This window comes from Macrotis lagotis, chromosome 5 (genome assembly GCF_037893015.1).
Source record: "Macrotis lagotis isolate mMagLag1 chromosome 5, bilby.v1.9.chrom.fasta, whole genome shotgun sequence".
In the NCBI taxonomy this organism is placed as follows: domain Eukaryota; kingdom Metazoa; phylum Chordata; class Mammalia; order Peramelemorphia; family Peramelidae; genus Macrotis; species Macrotis lagotis.
Window position 1 is genome coordinate 132,158,577 of NC_133662.1, and position 6,686 is coordinate 132,165,262.

Genomic DNA, 6,686 nt, shown 5'->3' on the forward strand with positions numbered 1-6,686 from the left:
GAGCAGAGTTGAGGAGGGAGAGCATTTCTAGGCATGAGGACAGTAAACCCAGACAGAATACCCAGAACCAAGAGATGGAAAGTATTGGTCATATAAAAGTCAGGAGATCAATGTCATGGAATAAGTTAAAAGGGACTAGGTTGGTAAAGGTTTTGAATGTCAAACAAAGTATTTTGTTATTGTTCCTGGGGGCAATAGGGAATCACTGGAGTTTATTGAGTAAGAGGTGACATGATTAGACTTGAGTTTTAGGAAAATCACTTTGGTGACTGCCCTCAATCCAATCTTTCCTTCATTCAGAATGGAGGATAGATTGGATTGAGAAGACTTTTGAGTCAGGCAGAAACCACCAGCAGGTTCTTGAAATAATCCAGATGTGCACTAATTAAGACTTGAACTAGAGTAGTGGCAGTGTCAGAAGAGAGAAGGAGGCATATTCAAAAAAATGTTGTAAAAGTGGCCTTGGCAGCAGCTTGGATATGACAGGGGGTGTGTGAGAGACAGTGAAAAATCCAGGAGGATTCCATGGTTGTGTGCCTGAGGGATTAGTAGGATGTAGAGAGGGTCAGAATCAATGAGGCTTTAGGGGAAAGGTAATGCATACAGTTTTGCAAATATTGAGATGAAAATGTCTACTGGGCATCCAGTTCAAAATGTCTAAAAAGCAGTTGAAAATGTGAGAATGGATGTCAGCAGAGAGGTTGGGGTAAGTTAGCAAGATTTATAATCATAAGGATAAAGACTAATTAAATCCATAGGAACTAATGAAATCACCAAGTGAAGTAAGAGGGGGGTGGGGGGGAAAGAAAAGAATCCAGGTCAGAACACTGAGGAACATGTAGGGTTAGAAGATTGGTTAGAGGGTGTGTTCTGGATGAGGATCAAGCAGAAGAGATAGAGAAAGAAGAGTCAGGTAGAATCAGAACAAAGAGAGAGAGGTGTCCCAAAAATCTACAGAGAAGATATTATTAGAAAGGAGAGGTTGATGAACAAAATCAAAGGCTGCAGGGAGATCAAGAAAAATGAGGTTTGAGAAACGGCCATTGGATTTGTCAACTAAAATCATTAGCAATTTTGGAGAAAATAGTTTCAATGGAACACAAGATCTTAGAAAAAAGACTCTCCAAGAAAAGAAGGTGATCTATAGTATATAAAGAGAGCTGAGGAAAGATAACTGATTTATCAGTTAAGAAATTATTAGGAGGGGTGGCTAGGTGGCGCAGTAGATAAAGCACCAGCCCTGGAGTCAGGAGTAGCTGGGTTCAAATCCGGTCTCAGACACTTAACAATTAACTAGCTGTGTGGCCTTGGGAAAGCCACTTAATCCCATTTGCCTTACAAAAAAAAAAAAAAGAAATTATTAGGGCCTTTGGATCCAGCAGTTTAAATAGAGTTTGAGATCTAAAGTCAGAGCAGAAGTTATAGAGAAGTAAATAGTATTGAAATAATAAAGGCCTTAGTGAAGATAATTATATTTAGGAGTTAAGTTAAACAGTGAAAGGGAAATGATATATAAAATGATAGTTTGACGGAAAGGTAGTGTTAAGTGAATTTTATTTTAAAGATAAGGAAATTCAATAATATTTGTAGACAGTGGGGGAGGATCTTGTAGATATAGACTGAAAAATTAAAGATGTAAAGGTTCTGGGGGAGAGAGAGGGGGAAGAAAGGATAAGGAGGGTGGGAGAGAAGGAGGAAGGGAAACAGAGAGAAAGGCAGAGAGAGAGTCAGAGAAGGGATGAAAGGACAAATTTATAAAGAAAATGGGAGATGAGATAACAAGTATAAGTAAAAGTTTAAAGTCTTGGCAAGAAGTAGGACCATCTCTCCTCAGTAACTAAGAAAAAAAAAGAAAGAAACTGGATAAAGAGAGATTTATAACAAAATAGGGGATTAGGTAGTTCCTAATAGATGGTTTCACTTTTTTTTCAGTAAAGTAAAAGAGTAGAAAGGGCAGCTAGGTGATCCAGTCAGGAAGATTTATCTTCCTGAGTTCAAATGTGGTCTTACATACTTACTATCTGTGTGACCCTGGGTAAGTCACTTAACCTATTTGCCTCAGTTTCCTCATCTTTAAAATGAATTGGAGAAGAAGATGGTAAACCATTCCAATATCTTTGCCAAGAAAACCTCAAAAGAGATCATGAAGCTGGACATGACTGAAGCAACCTGAACAAGAACAATATATACAATGCTTCAACACAGGCTACAAAAAGGATCTTTTGAATACCTATAGATATGCAACTCAGTTGCTAGAATTACACAAAGAAGCTTGCTGTATTTAATAAACAAAAAATGATCAATCACAGGACTGCAAACATAAACCTCAAAATGTCTTTGAGAATGCAACAAATACACATTGTAATGGAACCAGACAATTATTACCAACAGAATTATTGTCCACTATCTTCTTTTTTGCACAGAACATTGATCAGTTAAATTTAAGAATAACAATTCTATTCTAAATGCTATTAATCTCCAAAATACAAAGAAAGAAAATCTTTCGAAATAAAGATGTCTAGCAGAAAAGATCGAAGTCATGTGGGACTAGGATGAGGGTTATATTATTCTTATTTTCCTCTCCGCTACTGGAATTGTAACAAAGATGCTTTCAATAAGCCTACCAAGGATGTACTTATTCCCCAATCCTTGTATTCAATTACAAAGTACATTTTTTTGGTAATTGATGCTTTAGTTCTCAGAATATTAACTATAATAGAATAACAGCAGGATAGTGACTTATTCCTGAATCATTTCCATCTAACTCCAACAAATATTATGAGAAACATGAGATGAATTTTAATAACAAAGCACATTTACTTGACACTTTAAGATTTGCAGTTTTCCTATAATGACTTTGTGAATTAGGTAATGACAGTATCAATTATGTCCATTTTACAGATGAGAAAACTGAGTCTCAAAGAAGTAATGTGACGTGCCCATAATCATACAGTATGATGTGTCTGAGGTGAAGTTCAAACCATGGTTTGCTGATACCTTGAGTCTTTATTTTCTTCCCTACTGTACCTCTCATAAGAGAGGAAGGTTTTCCTTTAAACATCTCAATAATATATTTTAAGAAATGAAAGTGAAGCTTCCAGCCTATGAATGTTTCAAGTAGCTCATACACATTAGCAAGTTCTCTTCCTTTCATTTTTCAAAGTCTTGTGCTGTAGTCTGTGGCATGGCTACAGACCAGAAACATTCCTGTGTCAAACGCCAGCTTGGCACACACGGGCACCAGCTGTCATCCTGTCTATAGGGGAAAGGCAGGCACTGCTTACTCTTAGTGTAGCCTGGATTGTATACCAGTCTCATATCCCTCCATGTTTTTCTAACAGAGACCAGGCTCAGATGAAAAAACCAATCCCCAAATGAATGTAGTTCTACAGAAATCAGCCCCAAATCCTGGATAAGAGAGATGATGGGTGCATTGGTTTGACACTCACCATGCTGTCATTCTCTCCCACAGTCCTCAACCATCTCAGAAGAATGAAAATGCTTAACCAGAACACTGTGTTGCACTTATATACATATGTTACACATAAGTGAACAAAAATTTACATATACACAATTTTCTTAGGTACATGCAATATTAAAGCATTTTACTTAGCAGACTATAAAAATAATGAAAGGCAGCATGCAATCAAGAGAATAATATTTCAGCTGTGTACTTCAGACAACTCAGGTCCAGACAACTCAAGTCCAACTTCAGAATAGTCTACTCACTTCCCTGGGCATAATTATGCTCATTTTTTGGTAATCTCTTTTACTTCTATGGTTTCAATTATCACCTCTAACTGTAATCTCTATCAATTCCATTATCTCATTTCCAATGGACTAATAAACAGTATTACAAAAGTCTTAGTGACTAAAACTTCACTAAAATCTTTGGAAGACCTAAAATCAATATATGTCAATATTTATGTCATGTAACTTAGATAATTATACAAAATAAAATTTATATATTATGGCATATATTTTCTCACAGTATAATTATCTCAATTAGAATATAAATAATATTATAACTCCATTTCAAAGAGGAGAAATCTAGAGCTCAGTGGGGTTAAGTGATTTCCTCACAGTCACACTGCTAGTAATCAATTATATGACTCCTTTTATTTGTAATCTTTATTTCTGTTCATGATTTTACCATCCTACCAATCCCCCATGTTCAAACCCTCAAAGGTAGTTTTGATCTTTCTTCATTCTTTTATCTACTCAGATTGCCAATTATTGTCCATTCCACTTCTACAATCTCCCTCACACTGGTACTTGATTTCCACTGTCATTACCAGCACCCTGTTAAGACCCATATTATTTCTTGCCTAGACTACTGTAATAATTGTCTGACTGGCCTCCCTTAATTCTAATCCCTCCCCTTTCCTATTTAAAATTTTTCTCAAGCCACTTTGGTGTATGAACTCTCTATTTAAAGTATCTTAACTAACATTGTGGCTGTGGTTGTGAATGTCTTGAAATTTCCCAGAGATAAATGCTAATTCCCCACACTTGCTTTTAAGAAATGATCTGCACAAGCACTGGAATGGGAGCTATGGCTAGAAAGTAGTTCACTTGAAAGAAATTTAAGGAGTTTCAATGAGTTCAACATGTTTGAAGTTGAAATGGTAGTCAAAGGTGTCAATGTTATGTTTTCCTAAGACATATTAATAAAACTATGGTATCTCCACTAAGGTTTTTACTCTTCTCATCATAATGAAGACATAACTATAACATAACTCTTAAAAACTATACCAGGGGGTGGAGCCAAGATGGCAGCATGAAGGCAGCATTTCCTGGGAACTCCTTCCCTCCAAAATCTCCAAAAGCCATAAAAATATGACTGAGGTCAAAATTTAGAGGGGCAGAATCCACAGAAAGACTGAGTGATACATTTTTCCCAGTCCAATTTAACTTATAAGTTCCAAGGAGAAGGTGTGTTTCACCAGGACAGTGATCTGGAAAAAAACCCGGACGCAGGGCAGCCCGGGAACAACTTGAAGGGGCAGGGAGAGAAATCTGCTACACCAGAATGAGTGTGGAGTGAGGAACACTGGCTGCAGAACTGCAGTGAGAATCGGGAGAAACCAGCCTAGACCTCCAGAGCACAGTCCAAAGATGGTAAGAGTGTGAGGGGAGACTGTACAAATTTCTCTGCTCTCCCTGGGGGCAGGACTCTGCTGTTTGCCCACACTCAGATCCAGTTTGCACTTCCATACTAAGATTGCAGAGCAAGGCTCCTCCTTACAGTTCCAGGGCAGAGGGAAGTGCTGTGATCATCTACATACAAAGCACAGGCAAGAGAGCATAAGACTTTAGAGGAATAAAGGTTCTAGTGACATGTCCCAAAAAAATCCCAAATCCTTGGAGGTGCTGTAAATTAGTCTTGGGCTGAGGAAATGAGTAAACAATAGAAAAAGAAGAATCTGACCATAGAAAATTACTTTAGTCCCATGGAAGATCAAAACACATACTCAGATGTCAATAAAATCGAGGCTTCTGTATCCAAAACCTCCAAGAGAAATAGAAAATGGGCTCAGACTATGGATGAGCTCAAAAAAGACTTTGAAAAGCAATTAAGGGAGGTAGAGGAAAAGTTGGGAGTAGAAATGAGAGCGATGCAGAAAAATCATGATAACCACATCAGCAGCTTGATGAAAGAAATACAAAAAAATGCTGAAAAAATAATATGTTAAAAACCAGTTTAGGCCAAATGGAAAAAAGCAAAACAAAAGGCAAATGAGGAGAGGAATGCATTAAAAAAGTAGAATTGGCCAGCTGGAAAAGGAGATCAAAAAACTCTCTGGAGAAAATAACTCCTTCAAATGCAGAATGGAACTAAAGGAAGCTAATGACTTTGCAAGAAATCAGGAAGAAATAAAACTCTTCCAAAAAAGCTAAAAATTAGAAGAAAATGTGAAATATCTCATTGGAAAAACAACCAACCTCTAAAACAGATCCAGAAGAAATAATTTAAAAATTATTGGGCTACCTGAAAGTCATGACCAGGAAAAGAGCCTAGACTTCATTTTTCAAGAAATAATACAGCTCTTTAGTCCTGGCGGCTGGAGGAAGATGACGAAGGGGACATCTTCGTTTGGTAAGCGCCCGAATAAGACGCACACTTTGTGCCATCGTTGCAGCTCTAAAGCATACTATCTCCAGAAGTCAACATGCGGCAAATGTGGATACCTTGCTAAGCGCAAGAGAAAGTATAATTGGAGTGCAAAGGCTAAATGACGCAACACCACTGGTACTGGTTGAATGAGGCACCTAAAAATTGTCTATCGCCGATTCAGAAATGGATTCCGTGAAGGAACAACACCTAAACCCAAGAGAGAAGCTGCTGCAGCATCTAGTTCATCTTGAGTATTCAACTGTTTGTTAAAATAAATATCCTGAACTTAAAAAGTAAAGAAAAAAAAAGAAAAAAAGAAGAAATAATACAGCAAAAATTGCCCTGAGATCCTAGAAGCATAGGGTAAACTAGAAATTGAGGGAATTCACTGGTCATCTCCTGAAAGAGATCCCAAAAGAAAACCTTCCAGGAATATTATAGCCAAATTCCAAAACTCCCAAATCAAAGAGAAAATTCTAAAAGCTGACAGAAACAAACAATTCAACTACCAAGGCTCAATAGAATTACACAGGATCTGGCAGCATCTCCATTAAGGGCTCATAGGGGT

At 37.4% G+C, this 6,686-nt stretch overlaps 1 pseudogene; it reads left to right on the plus strand.

The window, feature by feature from the left end:
• Positions 1-6,075: 6,075 nt before the first annotated feature.
• Positions 6,076-6,369, plus strand: LOC141489879 (large ribosomal subunit protein eL37 pseudogene; annotated as a pseudogene).
• The last annotated feature ends 317 nt before the right edge of the window (positions 6,370-6,686 follow it).